Source organism: Calliopsis andreniformis, chromosome 8 (genome assembly GCF_051401765.1).
Source record: "Calliopsis andreniformis isolate RMS-2024a chromosome 8, iyCalAndr_principal, whole genome shotgun sequence".
Classification (NCBI taxonomy): Eukaryota; Metazoa; Arthropoda; class Insecta; order Hymenoptera; family Andrenidae; genus Calliopsis; species Calliopsis andreniformis.
Window position 1 is genome coordinate 2431238 of NC_135069.1, and position 24234 is coordinate 2455471.

The window sequence follows — 24234 nt, forward strand, 5'->3', positions numbered from 1 at the left end:
CATTATCATACAAAAAATTCTTTCCTAACGCCTCGCGAGCGTTCTTAATTAACGTTCAATCATCTTTATGTTTCATGGGGATAAGAATTACATCAGAAATTTCTTCGCGGCCTTTGTGAACGCGCTTTGTGGGTAAATTAGTTCGTCTCCAGCCGCGCAAGATGGCAGCAGTGTTCCCCTCGAGGACAACGAATTTGAACGCACAAGCGCAGTGACCGGCGTACTCGAGTGAAGTGTTGTTGCAAGTGCTTGAGATCCGTGTTCCGACGCATTTCCTCAGGATATATTGCAGTTGACGGTGAGTAAAACACCCTCAGTCTTTTCCAACCTTCTCTGCTACCTAAATACACAGTTTTCGATACTCGATTCGCCTTACTTCGCCCGTTAAATCGAAAGTTTGGTGACGGCGTATCGCCGGGTGACGCCGGTTCTGCGAAAACGTATTTCGTAGCACGTGGATCCTAGCGGTCTCTAGCTGAAACGTTTCAGGATTTCATTCCTGTCGCCTCTTCGAACTTCGTTTTAATAACATCGTTCACGATGACGCAACCTTTTTCGAGCCAACGCTGGGCAAAGAATTTTTTCCTCGTTGACAAGACGGGCGTCGGATTTCCGTTCGCACGAATTACGCGTCATCTGACGTTACGCGAATTTTCGGTACTTGTTCGTCGTTGCATATCGATGGAATGTACTTGATTGGGGTACAAGGCCTTCAAGATGGTTGGGTGGGCTGGGAATATTGAGATACGTAGGTTTTGACGAGGATAATTTTACGCAGTGGTTCGCTGGATAGTTAATGGGGTAGAGCTTCTCTCGTGAAATTCGTCGATAACGCGATTGCACCGAAAAGGAGCGAGCTTTTTTGTGAGATAGGACGCACCGTAGGCGTAAACAGGCGCGACACTTATCGCGGTTTAATTTAGTATTATTTATGCGACGCGAAGCTGATGTTCGATTCAAGGTTAGCTAGGTCAAAGAGAGTTACAGATCCATGGTCTGTGGACAAAAAGATTGCGTTGTTTTTTGAACCTCGCCGGTTCGTATCGGAATAAATTTCGCAATTCTTGTTCCATTCGTTGCTCGTTATGCACGAATTCTTTTGTCGCGCTGTAAAATCATTGACAGATGGCCGTCGTTTTCGAGAATCGAAAATCTTGCTGCCGATCCCCCATTCTCTTCTCTCCCCCACAGTCATGGTGTCAGCACGAGGGGGCGTTTGTTTCTCTTTTCATTCGCTTATCGAATTAAAAGCGCAGATTCGGAATGGACATGGGTATACTGGCGTAAATAAAATCGAAAAATGGGAGAATTATTTTTTAACCGACTCTTGTTTACATCCTATTACTACAGAATTAGAAGAAGAATTAGGAGGAAAATTCTCTTTGACCTGTTAAGCCAGAATTCTTCTATGTTCACATGTGTATTAATTTAAGTACCATTGTGGAAGCTACACTGAACAGTCTAACGAATAAACATCAACAAATGGGCCCCTCGAGGGGTCAAGAATGCAGTCGTAAAAGTTTCTGTCCTTAGTATTCAGCAAGCAGCACGTTTGTCCCAGTTGACCGTGAAGTTGAGCACAGTGTACGTATTCGCAGTGCTCGTTGCAGGGAAAATCTCAGTTATTAATCTTTTCGTTCCAACGATCACGCATCTCGCCTTCGTGTGGTTTGGATAGAGGGGATAGCCACTCTTGTTGTACCATTTTTCGATCGTCGGTCCCTGCGGTTTTGAAAGCGTCTGCCGTGCTGGTGTACACGCGTGCGTGTGTGCCTTCTCCCCGCCATTCGTGATATCGAGATTTATTTTCGTGCGACGAAGAAATCAATGACGGAGCCGATAACCTCTCTCTCTCTCCTTCTCCGCGCGGATAGGAAACCCTCTGGCTCTCTTTTATCTGATTCATATGCACGGCTGTACATGTGCAATCGTGTAGTCAATTCCGAGCACGGACCGCGAGTTCCGGTTCCTATTCAAGTGGTATCCTCCGTATCCCTCGGCCTGTGTCTTCTTTCTCTTCGTCTTCGTCGTCGATGACTTCGAGCCAGGATGTGTACAGGCTGCTTCGAACTCCTGAAGAACATTCGCGAAGTATACTCTTTAATGAAGCCTCTAAAGTGTCTGTAAAAAAGAATTTTGTACGAAGTGAGACTAGACTCTAAAGTTATCTAGGCACTTGTTTGTCAAGTTTGAGGTTTTATGGGAAAAATGATTATTCTGTAATTCTCGGGACCCTCGCCGATTCGAGGCATCGAGCAGGTTATTGACCCCTTTCGACACGCTTTGTCCTTTTTGATACCTACTCCAGATCGCGGCGAAATCTTGTAACGGGACTTTGAGTAAACTATAAAAACCGCGTGGAAACGTCACGGCATTGACTTTCTTTGTTCCGCTATCGTAAACCCCGTTGCTAGTGGTAGCCCGTTGCACAGCTGGCGAGACCAACACTCCCACTCCTCCTCTCCTTTCCCCCGTTTCTTAAAGCGCAATTTGTTGCACACGCTCGGCGAATTTGTTCTAAAGCTATCGCGTTCGTAGACCGAGCCGTGGTAATTAAGAACCAGATACGCGTCAAACACAGCTCTCGAATGACTCATTAACGTTCGGAATAAGCGAGCCGCCTCCTTTTATACCGACCCCGAACGATCGTATTATCGATCAAGAAACGATCGTATCGCGGCCAGTAATTCTCAGTCGTTGTTATACGACCATCACCAATCAATGTTCATTATTATCGCCAGTTATAATACAGCCCGAGGATATTGCAAGAGGATTGTCACTAACGTTAACATTTTACGATTAATCTTCAGATTATAGATCACCGTGGCAAATCTGTGTTTATACACTGACAAAGTTCGATCGTTTATCTTCGAGACACCCCTTGTATTAATCTCGATCCTTATTCATGGCTGTTAAGTTACTCCTCCGATGGTTTATCAGGGTATTCAGTTTCACCCGAAAAGATTCGAACTCGCGGCTGAATTATCTTCTCGCGGGAGATGTATATTCCAGTTTCGTGCAAAACGGCGCGAGACAGTGGTTCTCACGAGCCCCCCCGACCCGGGCAATTAGGTCGAGTGGAAAGCGCGATGAAGGGCCATATAATGCGTGAGAACCGCCCGTTTAAGGCGCGAGAACTGGTTCTGGGCTGGCTGATCGCGGGCATCTTCTTCCCAAGGCCCTCTTCTCGATGTTAAACACGGCAGAGATGTTACGAGCTCCTTGGACTGCCTGAAATTAAACGTCGGGGACAAGGAGCCGCGGGGACCGCCTTTTCTCGAACCTCCCTTCGCCCATTCGAAACGTGCGCGCCCTCCCCCACCTCGTCGCGCTTCTTTTTTCTCCAGTTGCTTTGTTTTTTCGCCGTCTTCTTCCTCGTCTCCTTCGGCCTGCCTACCTGGCCGACGTTACGAAACGTTTTAGATTCGAGCTGGAATTTCATCGAAGGAGGAGAAAAAAAAAAAAAAAGATCGGCCCGCGCAACCAATGTTCGTCCTCGATCGGAGGCTGCCCCCTTCGGCTGCCTTTTCTGGTTTTCCCTCCATTCAGGGACGTTGCTTTCGAAAATTCTTCCCTGAGAGTTGCCTCTCTCGCGTGACGACTCCAGAGAGTCGTTTAGTCCGAGTAGAATTTGTTGATACAACTTGCCACTGGCAAGATTTTGTCGGTACGATTTTCTAGAGGCAGGACGAATAGGTTGAGACAGCCAGTGGTGTATTGGTTGGGCATCACGTGCACTGGGAGTGATTCTCTTCCATGCCGTGGCTCCGTTGTCAAGTGGACAATATCTTCTCGTGTTACCACAATGTTACCGTTGCCGAACAAAACGACGCGCTCCGATGTTTCCTTCTTGCGTGTCTCCATCGTGTTCGCCCAGGTATTCTGCCTTGCCGCTCGAGATATCGCGCGTTAGAATTTATATTGCGTCACTCATGGCGTCAGCGAAAATCTCGCCGCTCCATCGCTTTATCTCGCGCAGGAAATGTCGAAAGCGAGAGGGGAAAGTGCAGGGAATGTAATTAACCGAAATAATTACGGAACCGTGTGGCTTTGGCGTAAACTCGATAGACAGCCTTTCTCGTATTTTCATTTTTCTGCTGATCACTATCTACTTGATTAGGAATCTAATTTATAATAATCAGACCAACTTGGAATAACAGAAACAAAGTTGGAATAGTCTTCAAATTTTGGCTAATTTTTTAGAGAAAGGAAGCAACTCAGAAATATGTTTCAAGGTGTGGGAAGAATCCCTCTCTCTTAGTATTTCTAGAGTTAATGACTCACAGGGTTGATTAGCAAGGTAATCATTTACCGTTAGGATCTCGTTGTGCCTATACTACTCAGGTATCGACTCCGTTATTACTGCTGCTTGCTACAGCTCAATTGAAACGCATAAGATTGAGCCGTGTAAATGATCTCGGTACTAGATTGCTTTTGCATAGATCAAGCATGCCATGAGATTGTTTCCAGCCGAATCATCGGCAGTTTTTATTGCCTTCCTACTCTCCAGTGGCTCATCCTCCTTACAATGTTGCGAGGGCTGTAATTTCTTGAAACAGCTTTGTTCAGAGTATAGAGTGATCTTTATTTGGATCTTCTATTATAAAAATTGTGTAACTCCATTTTCCCTAAACTAAAATTACCAATTTTTTGTTCACCCTTTTCTGACTCACACCACTTTTAGAATAAAAGATCCATTTTATTTACAATATTTATGGTACTGATAAGATCATTTCTTAGCTCACATTTAAAAAAAAATCAATCGATGCATCTTCATTTCCCCATGCTCTCTCTCTGCCAAGGGTCAGAAAGAATGATCCAATGCACGACCTTTCTTGGAGAAAGGAATATTTCCCGAGAGATTTTCGACTCGATCGGACACGTAGATTAGTATAGTTGCACGTGGGTCGTGAGCGCGCTTTTATTCTTTGCAACCAGGGAGCTAGGGATCGACGGATGACTGTATACACGATGGCTTACTGTAAGAGCTACGGGGCAGGGAACGAGGGAGGGAATGGGGAAAAGGGGAGTATGGGGGTTATGGGGGCACGTTCACACAAAACGGCCACCATAGGCACTGGCAGCTGTTCACCATCCGTGCCCTACTCTCCACGCTGCTCTCCCCCGCATTCTTAGCTCGGCTTAGCCTCGCCCTTCCTCTACCTCCCCTACTCCGTCATTCGAGTTGGTACAAAAGTTCGTAGCTTCTGTGCTTCTCCACTACATCTCCACGTTTCTTTCGCTGGGATCATTTTCTCAGCGCAAAGACTTTCTTCCGAGATCTTCCCCAAAGGGTTCGACTTCCCCTTCCTTTTACTCCCCTTGAATTTCCTCAAACGCTGTACCTTGATTCCTCGATGGCTGGAATTCGTCGAAAATACGTAGCGAGGAAGAATAATCTCGTTTATTACGCAACCCTGGAGGAAACGTATCGGAGTCACTCGGAGCCTGACCAGACATAAATCTTGCCCAAGGTCGTTGAGCCCCAACGAGGTCGACCCTCGCAGAAAGACGCTCCTTCTCGAGAATTTCGGTGATTGACATAGTTGTTTTCCTCCTGGCAGTACAATTGAGATTTCTACGTAAATATATGGAAGAGCCATGGTTAGGGGGATGAAAGTAAACTTTATCAGGCAAAGTAATTTTGGAGGGGACTTTAGTAGAACTTGAAGCACGTCAGAGGAGATGTTTAGTAGTTAGAAAAATTTCTCGTTAAGCAAATTGGGTATATAAGATATGTACATAGAGGATTAATCTTGAATTTGAGTAACTTCTCCAGAGTGTATTATTGAGAATTGTCAAGCTCCATAGTTATAGTCCTGCATCCCCCGACCACTGTGCATTTCATATGCGCTGACCCAAAGCATTCGGTCATAGTAGAATAGCCCTGTTTGGGATGCAGCGAGCAGAATCGGTGATCAGACTCGTTACGCCGTCCAAAAGTATCTCTTTTGCCTCGTGCACGGTTTTCCCAGTCTCTTGCGGTTCTGGTACTTTGGCGTATTGTGGAGGGTATCTATCCCCCTCGTCCACCCCCTCTATTCAGCATCCATTCTGGCTTTGCGAACCGTAACACGCGAAATATCTCGACGAACGTGGAGCAACTCGCGTTCCTTGCGAGAGAAGCATCGTCGTTGTCGTCGTAGTCGTTGTTGGCCGAGCAATATCGCTGTTTGCTCGAACGAGAGAAGCTGGGGAGGGCGGGCTGGAGAGGAAGGGAGAGGACGTCTGAGCGAGTGTGCGAGCCGGCGTCTCTATGTGCGCACGCTTGACGCTTGAAAAGCCGCCTTGAAGAGCCAACACAGTAGCTACATAATGGATTAAGCCACGTCCCCGTTGACGAGCCACGAACCGACAGGAAAATCCGTGATAATGTGGTTACGAGGACCTTTTTCCCTCGTCCCTCGCGTCTCCTTTTCATTCTGGTATCAGCGAAGGAGCCATAAAGACGGAAGAGCGGAGGAAATTGTGCGTCGAGAAAAATAATGGCCGTACGTCGGGCTTCCTGATTTCTTGATTATATCCCTTGGCAGTTTGTTAGAGAGGATCCAATCCGCCGTCAAAATACGTTTATTCGTTCGCTGGGATTGCTTCCAGTCGAGTGGGCGTGGGATATCAGATTTGGGGGCGATGGATCATTCGAAACGAGCGCGTTCAAAAAAGGGGAAGGGAAGAAAAGGAAGAGTGCTCCTAAAAATATTCACGCCAGGGAAAATACATACTGAGACGACTTGTTAGCTCGTCCAATGCTTTTCGGACGAGTCGAGGGTGGAGCAAAACAAAGGACCCTGGAAATTCGTAATCGATTCCTTTAATTCGAAGCCTGCTTTCGTCGAAGCAGCTCCAAGGCGGCTTCCACGAGCCCCTCCGCGACAACCCTCGTCGCAATTCTAATTAATCGCAGTTAATTACGTTAATTGGTTCAACTAATGCGATCGCACGGTCCTACAGCCGCGCATTCTTCGCCTGGACTCGTCATTCGTTAGCGTCTGTAGCGACACAAGTCGCCGACGCTTCTTGCGGCGTGTTAGCATGTAGATTTTTATTGCAACATCGGTATTGAGGGGTTTCGATGCCCCTGCCTTCGACGGGAGGCGAGGGGTGGTAGCATTACGGGGAAAATGTAGTTGCAGCTTCGAGTTTCACGAGGGTTGGCTAATAAAGGCCCTATGGAAAAGCCCAACGACCACCCCAGACCCTTATTATTTGTTTTTCACGGATGTACTCCAACGACACGTGTTTCCCTATTATTCTGTTCCTCCAGCTTGAATGGCAGAACCGGATACTTCCGTTGTCAATAGGTAAAACTGCTAGTTGGGCGCTCTCAGGTATTAGTAGCCATCTGATGATTGAAGAACTTGGTAATGGTGAACCTCACTGTCTAGGTATCGCGTTTCTTGTGTATTCCTTCGGTAGTGTACCCCAATCGCTTCGTGGCTAATACAGAGCTGTAAATCTTTTTGAGATATCTCAGAATGACAGACCTAGGCTCCCTTCAATCATATTCTCTCCATTTTTCGAATTCATCTACTTCACTCCATTCGAGTGATTGATTCACTTGGGGTGTTCAAGCTCGATTTAGCTGTTCGTCCAGGAAATTAAATCCCCGATGCATTTCCTCGACACCGTGTCCACTCGCGACGTAAATACTTTCCGCAAATCTGCCGATAGCCGTCTACTCTCGATCGACGGGAGTATCTCTGCACAGCTGATACACCATTCGCAGCTGTACAAATACGCTCGAGCAAATTCGGTGGCGTCCACGGGCGTCGACACGTGCATTGACCCCGTTCGAGTTTTCCACGAGGTCTCGATCCTTCTGTCGCTCTTCCTCGATCGCATTGTACCCCGATCACGCGATAAGAGGCACGTTAATCGGTCCTGAGTCACTCGAACCCACCCACGCTAATCTAAGCGGCGTTATTTCCGCGCGACCGTGGGACGTCGTCACTTTTTTTCCAACCTTCTCGCGAATGAATAAATGACTGGTCGGTTAAACGCGAGTACAATGGCACGGTTATGGCGCGGTGCCTTCGTGCCTTTGTGCCCGTCTTAACTCGATCAACTCTCCCGCCTGGTGAAACGTGTTAAGATTAGACTGCACGGGCGCAGCCGCGCGCGATGCCAGCCCGTTTCTCTTTCAGGGCAACACGCCACCCTAAAATAGTTGCCGTACAACCGAGGGCGTGTTCAAGGTGAAGGTTAAAGTTCCGTTCGTCGCTAGAGGGTGACGCGCTGACAGATTGAAGTCGCCGTCCCATTCGAGACGCACGATCAATCTCATTTCATCGTCCTAAATCCTTTACCGTTTTTCGATCTCTGTGATTTGGATTCTTTAGCCAGAGATTTATGGCTTCCAGGACACTTTGTTTTGAAATAAGTTACAGTCTTCCGCGTAGATCTTGTTAACTCAGTCCATGGGATGCGCGTGTATCCTGTCAAACTCCTACTGTCAATATTTACATTGTTTCCATGGATAGTGCACGGCCTTTGGGCATTGTTAAAGCGGTAATATAGGGTGTCCCAGAGTGCAATGTTTGTTTGATCGAAAAACTTGAACATATGGAGCTGGGAGAAGCTTGGGAGAAGTTGTTTTGGGGCTGCAGTAGTTCAACTGTTCAGCTTCACTCAATACATAGTTCATTTTCAGTCAAACTGAAGTGAAGTCTAGGGCTAATGCAGTACTAAAATATTCTCTACTTTTTGAGAGGACTATTGTCAATCCTTAGGTTACAGTAAACTTCGAAGTTCCACAGTAAAAGTGACTTTCACAGAAAACCATTAATAAATCGAAAATAATTTCTTTCTTAAGAATTTGTAGAAATTTACTATAGTACTTGTATGAGAAGATAAAGTCCCTTGAAAGTTGAGGCTCAGGTTTGTAGCTCCCTCTAGCTCCTCTTAATCCAAGTTTGCCTATGCACTCTGATGAAGTTGCTAAGCAAAGCCCCAAATTATTCCCAGCAACGTCGTCGTCACCCATTTCACAGCAAAGAGGACTCTGTATCATGGAACGAATTCACCCAGCATCAAACTCACGGTGAACGTCGCAGGAAAATGGGCCGTAAAGCTTGTGAGCTCGAGAAATTTTTAATGAAACGTCACCACGAGGTGCCTTCACGATGATCTCGTTGCAAAGGCGCGGGTGGTATCGCAGTTTCTCGGAGTCAGGTTTAAAAGCAGGCCTTAAAATAGTCGGACGCGCGTGGCGCAAGTTATGCTCGAGGTTAAGGTTAAGGCTGCAGTGTACCGTGACTGCAAGGGCAAGACGAGCGGCAGACACTTGACACGAAAGAGAGTTCTAAGGTGTATCTTCGAAGACGAAAAAGGGAGGAAAATTGAGGCCTAGCGAGGGAGGAAAAGCAAGGGACCTCGCGAAGCCTACGAGGAGCCTGAAGACCTGGGGAGCAGGAAAAAGGGAAGAGACGAGATGGAAAGGCGATAAAAATTGGTCGACACTCCCTTGAGGTCTACAGGCGGATTTCCATTTCACGGCGGCTACGTTCGACTAGCTTCTGAAGCGGGATGGAAGCTAAATGGAACCGAGGTACGATATATTCAGGTTCCGGTTTCGCTATGCTCGGTTGGCTATGGGGTTCAGGGGAGACACGCCTAATGTGTATCCTCTGTGTGCGTGAACGCGCAACATTTAAAAATCCCTAGCAAATGGCTTTTTCCTTCCATTTTACGGCGCAGGCTGTTTCGCAACTCTGTTACTGAAACTACGCTCTCGCGTTTGGTCTTAAACATCGCCACGTTTTCCCAGTCTTCCATTCAACTTTTTCCTCGACTTCTTATCGCCTGAGGATTCTCGTTCCAAGAGACACGACCGCGTTATCTCCCCGATAAACCTACATCGAATTCTATCTCGAGCCCTAAGAAAATTCGTCCCGTCGCTATTCGACTCACTACTCGGCTCGAGGCCACAGACCGATGTTCGACGTCGTCCATCGCCGTTAGAGTACACGGCACGTGATGTTTTTCCTTGTCGAGTAATTCCTGCACGGAGATACGGGGTAATGGACTGTTTCTTTGGCCTCCATGACCTGCGTCGTTAAGATACGTCCACGGTGAGGAAGGGGAGGCTTCGAGCAGGCGAACTTCCCGTCGCGGAATCCGCACGCTTGCAGAGCCTCGTCCCGTGGCGACTCGATGAATCGAACGAACCTCGACCGTGTCACGCCTGTCCATCATTCGAGATGTTTACGAGGGTATAGTATGTCACGCGATACCGTTACGCGGGGCACCGAAAAATTTCCGAACAACAGCCTCGTGTATCGGCGAGCCTTCGGTCGCACGTTCTCCGCGTTTTCGAGCGCGCGCGAAATGTCAGGGTAACGGGGTGATTCGTAAATGTCGCGCACCTCGAGCGCAATTGTGGCTCGGCTAGACGTTTCGCAATGTTCTTCCTTCGCGTGGAACATGTCCACTTCGATGTGGAATGCGGGACTCTGGTTTCGTTCCGTGATGCGGCGTTCAACGTATCTTGTGATGGAATTTCGAGAGAGGATGCTGGGAACATTTAGAGTATTCTTTTTTCAGATAGAAGAAGAGTTTCTTAGGTCATGTCCCTTGGAAATGTAGTAGAAGTTCGATTAATGAGACCTCGAGTGGTTTAGATTCAAAATATTAATTTTGAATCTAATCTCCAGCTGGATTAATCGATCGATCTGTACCTCTACTGAAGATCGAGTTTCTTCCTCTGTCTCCCATGCTGCATCTGCGATATTTCGCCGAGGATCGAGTGGATTATCGACGGGAGCCAAGTTGCCCGCGTGTAGACCGTGTACCCGCTATTCGAGAGTGAGTCATACGACGGCCGATAATCTCTCAGTGTGTTGTATCGCGCGTGAATAGAACGGCCAACTCGGCGAGTGAAAAAGGGGAGAGAGAGAGGGTCGATACCGTTCTCTATGACACGTACAGCCGATCGAGCGAACGATGGGGCGAGAGGAGCCTCGAAGGAGGCTGCCAGAGCCATATAGTAGTGGATCGGCTGGCGAGAAAACGGTAAACCGCTCCGCAGGACCCGCTGACCGTTTGTGCGTCGTATCTCGACGAGTATAATGTCAGCCGATGAGATTGCATCGATCGCCATTCGAGGATGAACTCGAGCTGGCACCCAGCGAATCTTCGATCTCCCTGCAGAGGATACTCTCGAGGATACCCTGACTATGGCGGAGGATCCTCACGAGGATGATACCCTCAGAGCAGCGTTGAGGACGTTTGAGCGCTTATCGCGCGTGGCAGGAAGAAATTCGAGGAATCTAGTCAGGACAGCACCGAAATCATGCCTAGCTATTTCTTCGTGGTATCGTTTATTGAAAACTCTGCTCCGTATCCTGCAGTAACGCGAATCCACGTCGAGCAGAGATTTAAGCCAGTCGTTGGCTCGTACGCCCCTGCAGCATGCGCTTGTCGACTGCACTTTGCCAGATTAAACGCGGCGCACCGGCTGCTAATGAATTTTAGATGTAAGAAGAGAGCAGTACCAATAGAGAGCGAGTTTGCTCTTCTGGCTACGATTGAAAATTGGATAACCATTGGAAATCCACTCAGTAATGTAAATTACATAATGGCTGGAAGATTTGTTCACACGTAGTCAGAGCATGTTTTCTGTTATCTGTCTCGTTTATAAGCTCCACGTTTATCACTTTTATTTTCATTTATTCAAGTACATGGGATACAAGGAAAAATAAATGTAACACAAGAAACACTTAATACTAAGCAGAAAAAAAGAGCAGAAAAACCGAAGAATATAAAAGGTGGATTACAAAGGTGATGCACATTGCAAGAGTTATAAGATTACTGTCACTCAAGATTGGTTCAGATTATTTCCACTGCCCCATGATAGAAGTGGCTCATATTCTTATACCCAAGAACTCAGTCACTTATCATGAACCAATTGGTGAGTCATAGTCAAAATTTGTCGCCTCTGGGCACGGAAGAATTGAACGACGTTGCGTCAGTGAGTGTCATCACTCGAAACGCTTCGGTCACACAGTCAGATAGTAGTATTGCGCGATCGCCCGTTCACGCCAGCGAATTAAAGTATCATCCGGTGTCCCACTGGCGGATCACGCTGTCCCGAACACGCTAATTGCGAAAGAGATTTCCAGCTTGAGCTGGTCGGGCGCGCAGCGTCTCTCATACGGCCCTGCGACGCTGGAAGGATCGAGAAGGAGAGGCGAAAGGACGAGCAGAGGTCCTGGTAATTAAGGCGTTTCGACAAACGTACACCGCGGAAACCGGTTATCCCGGCACCGTGCCGCGTTTCGCTTGCGTATACCTGCCGAAGGTTGCTCGCAAGGTTGCTCGATTCGTCGGCCCTGACGGGGTCCTATGAGCCGCAAATGTGCGTAATTCTGCGTGTACGAGGTACAAAAAGGGTACCAGTCACGGTGGTTTAGTCGTCGCAGCGCATCGAAGCTGTCTGCGTGGCTCCCCATATTGAGAGTCAAATTTATGCTCTAATCCTCGACTATGTAGTTTTATTTTGAGGCGAGGGAGACTTTGGATAAAACCTTACTGATAGGTACTAAATATTTATGGAATTATTTGAACAGCTGGTTTAACAGGAGTCATACTTCGTTTATCAGAAATACTCGAAAGAGCCATATTTGCTATTAAGATTGGCATTAGGATTGGTAATTATGAAGTGAAAAATTGTCGATATTTGAGCTGCTGTAACTTCGTCAAAAAATATCGCAGGGAGATGAGCCTGGTCTCATTTTATAGGGCAAAGCATGTACTTTAACATCCCTGAATTGAACTTGTTCGAAAAAAATTCTCCAGCCCCCGACACGTCGAGAAAGGGAGGGTAGTTTTTCCCCAAATGTTTTCCAACTTCAGACGACTCTCAGGAACTTGATAAATTTTTTTCACGATTTCTTTCAAGGGATAATTAAAGCTGGAACCCTCCCTTTTCGAACGAGACCTTAAAAATTGGTCTACGATTTTTTTTCGCTGAGTTATCGATCTCTGAACGAAAAATGAACCACCAGCCTCGGAATCACGCAGTGATTCAGAGTCCTAAAAAGTGGCCAATATTTGAGATGCTGTAACTTTGTCAAAAAAAATCGCAAGGAGATGAGCCTGGTCTCATTTTACAGGGCAAAGCATCTACTTTAGCATCCCTGAATTGAACTTGTTCGAAAAAAATTCTCCATCCCCCGACACGTCGAGAAAGAGAGGTTAGTTTTCCCCAAATGTTTTTCAACTTCAGACGCTTCTCAGGAACTTGATAAATTTTTTTCACGATTTCTTTCAAGGGATAATTAAAGCTGGAACCCTCCCTTTTCGAACGAGACCTTAAAAATTGGTCTACGATTTTTTTTCGCTGAGTTATCGATCTCTGAACGAAAAATGAACCACCAGCCTCGGAATCACGCAGTGATTCAGAGTCCTAAAAAGTGGCCAATATTTGAGATGCTGTAACTTCGTCAAAAAAAATCGCAGGGAGATGAGCCTGGTCTCATTTTATAGGGAGAAGCATCTACTTTAATATCTCTGAATTGAACTTGTTCGAAAAAAATTCTCCAGCCCCCGACACGTCGAGAAAGGGAGGGTAGTTTTTCCCCAAATGTTTTCCAACTTCAGACGATTCTCAGGAACTTGATAAATTTTTTTCACGATTTCTTTCAAGAGGAAATTAAAGCTGGAACCCTCCCCTTTCGAACGAGACCTTAAAAATTGGACTGCGATTTTTTTCCGCTGAGTTATCGATCTCTGAACGGAAAGTGGACCACCAGCCTCGGAATCACGCAGTGATTCAGAGTCCTAAAAAGTGGCCAATATTTGAGATGCTGTAACTTCGTCAAAAAAAATCGCAATGAATTGAGCCTGGTCTCATTTTACAGGGCAAAGCATCTACTTTAACATCTCTGAATTGAACTTGTTCGAAAAAAATTCTCCAGCCCCCGACACGTCAAGAAAGGGAGGGTAGTTTTTCCCCAAATGTTTTCCAACTTCAGACGACTCTCAGGAACTTGATAAATTTTTTTCACGATTTCTTTCAAGGGGAAATTAAAGTTGGAACCCTCCCCTTTCGAACAAGACCTTAAAAATTGGTCTGCGATTTTTTTCTGTCGAGTTATCGCACTTTGAATGGGAAGTGTGTCTCTAGCATCAGAACAATGTAATGATCTGGAGCTCGAAAAAATTGTCAATCTTTGAGCAGCTGTAACTTGGTGAAAAAAAATCGTAGGGAGGTCAGCCTGAGCTCATTTTCCAGGGCACAGCTTCTACTTTTACGCTCCTGAATAGATTTTTTCCAAAAAAATTTTTCTGCTCAGCTGCCGGTCGAGGAAGAGAGGCTGGGTTTTCCTTAAATGTTTGCCCACTTCAAGCTCCTCTCGAAGTCTGAGTAAATTTTTTTTGGGACTTGTTTTGCAGTAGACTTCAAGTCTGAAGCTTCCTCTTTCTAACGAGTTCCTAAAAATTGATCTACGATTTTTTTTCACCGAGTTATCACACTTTGAACGAAGTGCGACTCTGGCATTAGAATAACCTGAGGGTCCAAAGGCTGACAACATTGAAATGCTGCAACTTTGTGAAAAAAAAATAATACAGGGGTGATCCTAGGCTCGTTTTTAAGTGCAAAGTGTATCACACGAAGTCTGTCAGCCTCCATGCCACCAGGGCTAAGTATTTGATCCTAGAAAAGTGGGGAACGAGGAGGGAAGGGAGGAGCAGGAAAATTGTGGCGAAAAATGTAGCTCGTCCAGCGAGCAGGAAGTATCGAATTAACGCGCGATCTCGTCGGTGGAATACTGCGCGAGCGGATTAACCTCTCCGAGCCTGCTGCTCGTGGTTATACTCATGCCACCGCTATACTTTACGGCTTAGTTCTGGCCGCGATGGATCAGAACCGACCAACAGGTTTGCTCCCCTTGTCCCGGGTCAGTGCCTCTCGTATTTCTAATTTAACGAGACGAAACCGTAATCGGAGATTATTGTTTCATCGCGTCCTCGAGCCATCTGGCTTTTATTCTGAGCCCACGAATTCTCTTAATCGCGCACCACTAGCGGAATGTTGCGTCGATGTAATTAAACAGCGTCAATGCTGACGAACGTTAATCACCAGGATTTCCCACGCTCCTGGACTCGCTGAACTTATTCGCGCAAAAAGTTAATTAGTAAAGTTCGAGCAAAAGTTTCGTTAGACGCGGTTCGATTTCGCCTTCTCGACTCTACTTCATCCAGCCCGTCTGCCTTCGCATGACTAGGCAGTCTGGCTCCTCCTCTGCTTCCCAGAACTTTCCAGCGAGATTAGGTAACCACGGAATCGCTTTCCGAGCACTGCATATAATTCAAAATTGTTCTCCTCGTTTCGCCTTTGTTCCCCATCACGTTTCGAAGATCAATGCCCAAGGAACGGTCCTGTGAAATGATACCCCGATTGCTTCCTTTCACGACGAGTGGCGGACGAAAAAGGAAAGGGAGCCTCGCAGGAATATTATTCCTAGTTGTTGGGTCCATTAGAAACCGGTACGCGCGGTTTTCCTGGCTATTGAGAGAGCTTGCGTAATATTTAGCGAGCAGAGAGGTATCTTTCTCCTTTGAGAGGCCGCGATCCTGCAGCGAGCGGAGAGATCATCTTCGCAGATTAAGCCAAAAGCGGATCGAGAATGGGGTATCGTAAAGGTCTCGAGGACTTTTCCTCAGAGAGCAGTTGTACCCGTTTCGTCGAGGCTTTAGAAAGTAAGTTCGAAAATCGTGGCTCGAGCACAGTTTTCGTACTCGATCGCGCGAGGGGACGAGCCTGCTCGCTCGATGGCACGCTGACCACCTTTGCGGGTAACGTTATACCGAAGCCAAAGGATACCGGAACAGAGGGGTACGAGCGTCGAATGTTCTGGCCACGAAGATTTCGCGATCGATCGATCCCCCTTTCCTCGGATCTTTCAACCTCGGCTCGCTGGTACTATTTACAACGTGGTTATCAAAACCCTCGAGCGGTCGAGTGGGTGGGGAGCTGCTTGGTTCGCATTATCATCTTCAAACATACAAACACTCCCAGTGCATATTTACATTTTAAGTAGCTGCGTCGGGATGAATGGTCGTCGTAAAGTCCTGTCTCCTGAAGAGGGGCAGCTCGAAAAAAGCAGACACGACGTCGAGGCTCCTCTTCTTCCTCGACATAATCTGCCTTTGATCTTCAGATTCTTCATGGTATCTCGAAACTTTTCAGTCTCTTTGTTTACGAATAACTGAAGTTTAGGAGAGATAAGCGAGGAATTGATAAAGTGACCCGCCCTAAAAGTGAGGAACCAGGGTATCTAGAATCGCTGAATCGATCCTCTTCGCTCAAAACGCTCTTCTCGTTGCGCACGAAACGTCTTCGGCTTTCAGTGCGATATAAGGATTATAAATAACGCCATCGGGGAAGCGTTTGTCCTTGGATATCATAGGAGGATCGTGTACGTATGTACTCGCGCGCGTACGTCGAGAGGAGAGATCCCTCTTACACACCAAGTTGATTGTCCGGCCTTGAATCTCGGGCCAGATGTGCTACGAACGGCGGAGCCGCGTGTACACGCGCATACACGCGTGCACCCGTCGCTCTGCGTCTCGATTCGCTACCAAAAACCTGTTGTGCTGCTATCCGAAAACCTCGGACGGTTTAACAAACGAAACGTGTGTTCTACAGTCGATTTTGAAGTCTTCAGAATATTGTGCGAGCGAAAGGATTGCACCTCTGGGGGTACTGTACATGTAAAAGTGAATCTGAATAGAGTAGCTACTGTGTGGTGAAACTCTGTGAACTTGGTTTGAGATCTAGTAGCTCGATTTAAAATCACTGTGGACTTTACAGTGACTGGATTCTATAGTAGATTCTACATTTTTAGATTATCCACCTGCTGTGGAAAATTCCTGTGTATTCTACAGTATCTCCTTCATAATACATCTAAGTAGCCTAGAGAGTGTTACACAGTAGCACGCAATGTCCAATCCATAAATCGAGAACAGAGATTCTATTCCCTATAGAATTTAGTTGTTCGATGAATAAACCAGCGATTGTCTCTCGCAGCTAACAGTAGCCCCAACGTCCTTCGCCTTGCGAGTATCTCCCCCGAACATGGAGTCTCCTCGGTCGTGTCCCTCCGTTTCCCCGCATAGGGATAAGCTCGAAGGCATGGGGTTGGTCGTGTCTGTCGGCTTAGAATATTGCGGGGGTGGCCATCGCTGGAGAGACCCCCATGAATCATCCGACGTAGAATCAATACGAAAGCGGCACCGACCCTCTCGTCGTCGAGAGTGCACCGTCGAAACCGGTGGAAGCGTAGTTTGCCACGAATCAACCCGACCGAGAGAGGGTGGTGGACGTCCTCGTGCCGCCACGCGAGAATGGGGAACGGGGGAAACATTCGTGGCTTTCTGTCCACGCGAATTTTCGAGTTTCGTGGAACGGATCGTTACTTCGATCGCGCCAACTCGACCAGCCCACGACCCTTGCTCGCTGGAATTTCTCTCCCTCGAGGGTCACTCGCGCTGCCAATAATTCCGTCCTCCCCCGATGGACGTTAGCCCCTCGTGAAAATTTTAAAGAGTGGCTTTATTCCATTATTACAATCGCTCGGTCCACCGCTCAACGAAACGTTAACCCTTTACGCTCGTTACTGTTTGATTTATTGGTATGAGTATTTAATTGTTAAATCTGATTTAAAGTAGAATTCGAGGGAAATGGGCAACCTTCTACTTTGGGATTTAGTGACATGCTCGTTTGCAGTGGTTTCAGATATTCAAATTCCCAGATATTCAAATATTCAAATTCTTAAATATTCAAATATTCAAATTTTTAAATATTCAAATATTCAAATTTTTAAATGTTCAGATACCTTTCCAGCTTTCAAATATCGGAATCCTCAAATTATCAAAGGGTGTACCTTAATCTCTAAATCCCAAGCACTCTTACTTCGCCCATAACCAACATTTAGAGTTTCCCAAATGCTGGTAGATTAGTCATAGGATTATATCACTGGAACGCGCCTTAGTTGTTTCAGATAAAGTGTACAAAGTCTGACAATCAGTTGGTCCTCGAATAGGCGTAGTTCCAACCAGAGCTATAGGTCGAAGTTTCACCGGATATGACCAAAAGATTTCGGAGACCTTCAGGAGGTAGATAAACGATTTTGTTTGAACGAAAGCCACGCGGTCTGGAATTGTTTATTGCACTTTGAACCATTCCACGAGATAAAGTAAACCGTTCGACGGAATCCCTGCTATTTTTATTGCGCCAGGAAGCCTCGAAAAGCGTCTTCGAAGAGTTCGTCGACTACACAGCTTTCCTTTTTCGCGAGGAAGGTTAGGGACGTTAAACTCCCGTGTTTTTAAATTCGAAACGAGGAAGCTGGGGGAAGCAGAATTATTTTTCTTGGCGAGAAACCGCGAGTGCCTCCAATATTCAGCGGAGCAGAGGAAAGAATGGATCGTTTCTTTTCCTTCGACGTGAAAATATTCCTTTCTTCTCTTTGTATCAAACGTATCTTCAAGAGCATCCAATCCAGTTCCTCACGGATTCCAGTCGGGTTTTTGCGCGCCTCGACTCATCGATATTCCAAGCTAGATGTTAACGAGTTTGTTTTCCCGCTGATAAAAGTAGTAAACGCTTGTTTCCGTCTGTAACGTTTATGCACAGCCACGAAATATGAATCACTATGCAACGCCATCGGTCCCTCCTCGACACACCGAGTACGGCTATTAATTGCCTCTAGAATGGCGCAGAATGAATCGGACGAGTTGACAAAAGGTAGCCTCCATTCAATCTCACTTCGCGTGTTTCTCCGCAGCCTGAACTCTGCACCTGACTTAACGATCACGTGGCAGGACTACTCGCCTACCTCTCTCTGCCTCGGGGAAGATAATGACAATTTTTATCATCTTTTATTGCGATCGTCTCCAAAAGTATCGACTACGAAACTTTTCCACGCAGTGCAATTTTTATAATCGCAATTGGCAAGCGTCCAAAGTTTCACTTGATAACATAAGCCCCCGTTTGCCAAATGATTCGCAAACTCAGTGAATACTAGCGATTGGAACCGCGCTGCAGCGAGTTTCTGCGTCGATACGTGCGATTGCTCCAGCCAGGGATCCCCTCGATCGTTTTTCGCCCGTCGCCGAAAACAATGGACACTTTCGGGTTATTTAAAAACGTTCTCCCATCTGTCGGGTCTCGACCTTCCACGATTGAGCTTTTTCTCGGCGCGTTCGCTCGTTCCCGAGAGTAGAAAGCACTGTTGATTTAAATGGACGCGTTTACATCTGCCCCTGCTTCGTACCATCCTCGTTCAACGACCATTTAAATCAATGAGCGGACATTTATGTTGGAATCTCTGCTCTCGGGAAAAATCGTTATCTCTTACTTCGTCCAATATCACGAAAATCACAGAACGCACACAAAAGGGAAAATCCACGTTTCTGCCTTTCACGCGAGGCCCTTTAAAATAATCGACGAGTGTCAGCCGTGCTCGTTTAATTCGACTTTCGACCACCTTTGCTCCGACATAATTAGTGAAACGTCTTTTCCTCTTCGAAAACTGACAGCCTCGTTAAAGACCGCCGTCCCATGGACTATATTTCCCAGTTTAACGAGCAATTCGTTTTTATTCTCGCGTCACAGTACTCCGTCGTTCCGTTAGGTATAATGCTCGACGTGGAAGTGTTTCCAGAGAGGACGAAAGGAATTCAGTCGTTCCCTCGATAGTAGAACGCTGTCGATTTTCACCCTCCAGACTCGTTCGCGAGACGCTCCCGATCGCAGAGAAATGCGAGTACGTGAGCGGACTTTGCCTCGCGAGGTACACCCCGACAGGAACCGTGGTCACGTTCCTCGTGTAAACGCCTCGTGGTCTCCGCGTGGGATATCCCCTATGAATGAAATCAGCATCGAGGACCGTCTCGTGACGCTTAATTGGAACTTAATTGCTCGGACGTCGGTGATTTACCGTCTTGCTGGAACAACACGACCCAACGTGGGTTACAATGGCCGTATCATTAGTCGTTCAGTTTGTGTCGTGCGAATTACAGTCGTTTGAGTTGTACTGGAGGGACAGGATGGGATTAGCTGACACGGGGATCCATGGGGACTTGGGGGAGGCTGGAGACTGGTAACTCTGAAATTTGAATTTTTCTTTTTAACGCTCGTTATTATTCATTATGTATTACAGTCTTGTCTGCTTGAATTCCTGGAACAAAATCTTTGTACAATTTTATATACGATAATTTCAATGTGGACCTCTGGTTTTACAACAATTTAAGTGCGCACTACTGCTCTATTTTTTTTTAAATGTTTTTGTCTCGGCTAAAACTGTAATTACACTTTTCACCATTAGAAAACACTTTGCATTAGTAGACCCATATCCAATCACCGCCAGTCACGAAGCGTTCGAAAGCAGAAGCCCGCATCTGCTGCCTCTGCCACGGAAAGACAAGCAGTTTTGGGCGATAATTATGCACGTGTCGAGTGCATTCCATCGTACGTCCGCGCGTGCCTTGCATCTCAGACGGAGAGAGCTCGATCGAGCTCATGAAGAATTCACGTAGCACAGTCGCGGCAACGTCCCCATTTTCTTTTTCGCGTAAAATCGGTCGCCAAACTCGCGTCCATTCAAACTTCCAATATCTGAGCCGCGATAGGTATAAAGGACCGCTGGTCCAAGCTCGCAGGGGACAAAGGCGTCGGTGCATATTCGCTAAAAAATTCATCGTCGGCGTCGCCAGTCGCTCGTGACTCGAATGCATCGGCGGAAGACGTTTAAAAATTTACTTTCCCTTTGAACGGTTCGCGAACACGCGCGACCACCGTCGAAGCGTGCCCGATTCCGCCTGGCACCAACAGAAGTACCGACTGTGACCCATGAGAAGTCCCCTGACAAGCTTTAGGGACAATGCTTTCCAGAGGACTTCTCATGGGACGCCTGTAGCACGCAGGAGGGTGGCGTCGCCAGGTCGATATCGAAGAGAGGGACCCTGGGTGACGGAATGTGCACGTGTAAGGAAGGAACCATCGATGGTCGGTTCCAGCGAGACAAAAGTTCCCCGGGAAGTGAGCGTGCACGTGGAGATAATGCAGCTTGCGACGCGACGAGCGCATTCCTCGCGTACGTGCAATGGGTTTTTCGTCGAGCGTCCGTGTCGGGGCAGCAATCATGAAAATAATTTCGGGCGCCAGCCGTCCAGAGTTCCGACGGATGCGAGGGATTCGTGCGACTGATGAAGTTTTATTCGGAAGTGGAGGTTTAACCGTATTAAAATGGCAGGTCAGACTGGCCTCTGGACGAGTATGATTCGTGAACGCGTTTAAGGTCGCCGGAACCGGCGTCGAATAGTATAATATTAGCGGTCGTGGGTGCCTTTGAAGTCACGAAGGTCCTCTGACTGATCCGTGCACGATAATTCATGGGCTGAGCCAATGGAACCTCTCTGGCTTGCTTAGTGATTGGGATATGGGTAATTACCTCGTTGCCTCTTTTTGTGGACGAATATGTCTGGTTTCCCGCGTGTTTGTCGCGTTACACAATAGGTAGATATGGAAATTAAAGCATCCCCTATACAGGGGTGGGGGTGGACTTGGTATTCCATAGCAAAGTCGTGGCAAGATCTCATTTCATATTGAGCATCGTGATAGACAGCTATTCCTAGTGAGTAGGTAAGGTAAATGTCTCAATTCCTGGACACTTTAGATATCAAATTTCCCAGTAGAAGTAGGCAACGAAAAATTCATATTCAGACACTTAAATTGCTCTTCCATATCTGAATATGCTACTGTATGATAATATTCTCAGTTTCTTATTAGTAGTACTGGTGTTCTTATTACAATTTAAGATTCAAATGAAATAAAATCAGTTTTAGTGTTCAGCTACTGGGACATGTTTTTTATTAGATAGGTCAGAATTCCACAGTGGTGAACTGGTGTGTTTCAGTATCATACTATACGAACGAAATTACGACGGCCTAGTAGCCCTGCCATCGTATTTTCGTCGAGGTACAATCTTCGGGCATCAGGTTATACGCGATAAAGCAACACGATAAAGTAGCCCGGGCAAATAGTATCGCGCTCGGTTTACCGTGACACGAGTAAATATTTGCGCTTGGAATGGCCGATGGAGAGCTTGCAGAAAATGCTCGGCGAATTTCTAACAGCTCGTTACACGCTGCAAAACCGTACACTAGCGTACGTGTGTACAGTAGGTCGAAAGCTGCACCGGAACGATACGTATCGCGTTCCACGCTCTGGCAATTCGAGAACCACGGGTACCGTTTAGCTTTCGTCGACGATTCGAACATGGAATCGCGTTGTTATAGAAAGAAAGGTTAGAGAAATTTCACAAGGGCGAGTCGCGAGCTGGACGAGTGCTTTCACTGGAATTGGATTTCGTTGGAGTCTTCTCGATGGAAACTTCGAGTCTTCTACTGAGACGAGGGGGAGGAACCTAGAATGCAACTAAATCGCTGAGTTGAAGAACAGTGTAAGTCCAATCTAAGATATTTGGATAAGATATTATTCCAAATTATTAGATACATATGAACCACTTGATTCTTATGTGACTTAATACACTTTGGCTCTGGGGACAAGATAAAACGCTGAGTCTATTTGAAGGTGGTTGATTTTCGACTTGTAATCTCCTCCAACTCACCGATGCAAATGCAGTGGGTCCTGAGTAAAGGAGAAGGGAAGTCAGAGATGCACGTGGGTCGGCCACCTACGTTGACGCTGACAAATCGACGTGTGTCGAGCAAATCGCCCAGTGTCAGGCGAGCCCTTTCACGGCGAAAGCTTTCCTACGTCTAATAGCTCTGGGATCGGATACGTTGTACCTTGGCACCGAATCAGAAAGCTCGCGTGGCCTTGTGCCCGATTGCATTTTCGTCGAATTACGATTCGCGGGGTATTCTATCTGGTCGTTGACCTTCTCGCGCGGCATCGAAATGCGTGGGCGTTCATTCATTGGCCAAGATAGAGGCTGTACGTGGCCACGGTGTGCGTTGTTGTGCCATTTGGCAGCGTGTCGTAGACGCACGTCGTACATCTTCATTAATTGGCGCCTCGAATAGCACGCGTCTACGCAACCCAGCTACCTTTTACGCCCGACCTGTTCGAGTTGCGTGCTAATTGGTTCATTTCGGCTCTCGTTGGACTCGTTCCGTCGAGAGAGCTCGAACGAACGAGCCCGATCGCATAATAATTCGATTTACAACCGAACTGGATCGATTCGAAGCGTTTTCACCCTCGGAGGATTTGCCTGGGCTGTGATCCATTACCAGTCGAACCGCTTAATTGGCGCGTAGTCGAGATTGACGCTTCGCTCCCCGATAAAGCTGTTGTCCGCGTTCGATCGGATTCTCAAGCGCCTCGATACGAGCGGCATTCTTCGAGTACGTTCACACGAACGTTGTCGTAGTCAGCGACTAAGGTGGAGCTTCCGTTTCCGGCAATGAACGTGCCGTATACGAGAATCGACACCATCTGTTACAAGCTGTATTCGGCCGCTCCGAAGTCGTCCCTTTCTGATGGAACACGTTCCTCCGCGATGATAAGATTCTGGATAATAAAAAAATTAGTATCACTTGTCAGAGTTAATTAAAATTATACGGTTATTATTCGGTGGTAATGCTCTTCCTTCGTTTATTGGTTTGATTATTATGAGATTTTTTACGTTCTCGAGTGGTTTGAATAGCTAACAGTTAATTGAATGTTTTCTCGTTCAACTTGATTCTCCTCCGACGACGCAGGCAATTCTTCTCGTAAAACCTTACGAAAGAACGATCTCCGGCCGAGAGCGAATTACTGAGAACCTTTATCCATCGGCCGTTAGCCACTTTACTAATTTACGAGGTATAATAGCCTGGGTTAAGATACAAAGGCTAACGTTCCTTTTGCATCACGGTCGGAAATGCACCGCTCGGTTCTTTTTCTTTCGTTTCCGTTTCGGTCGCCTGGTGGGGAGAAGAAACTCGCGTAGACACGATTAATAATTTCGAATGACGCTGCTCTCTCAAGGTTGTGCTTTACGTACTGTGAGCTCGTTTGATCCTGACCTCAAACTGCACATAGGCTCCAACTTATCTTCATCTTGATTGCTGCTGAATTAGTGCTCTTATGTTTGTAGCAGAAGTACAAGGCATTTTTAAATTCTCTGAAATTCAAATATTCAAATATTCAAATTTTCAAATTTTCAAATATTCAAATTTTCAAATTTTTAAATAATTACTTATTTCCTTATGCCAGCTCCT

General features: G+C 46.7%; 1 protein-coding gene across 1 annotated transcript in view; it reads left to right on the plus strand.

Annotated features, from left to right (window-relative positions):
• Nucleotides 1–172: 172 nt before the first annotated feature.
• The window catches only part of LOC143182226 (uncharacterized), a 69571-nt gene continuing 45509 nt past the window's right edge, over nt 173–24234 (plus strand). The window contains exon 1 of the mRNA XM_076383112.1: nt 173–298. The gene's annotated coding sequence lies outside the window, so the exon portion shown is untranslated. The remainder of the gene's footprint in view (nt 299–24234) is intronic.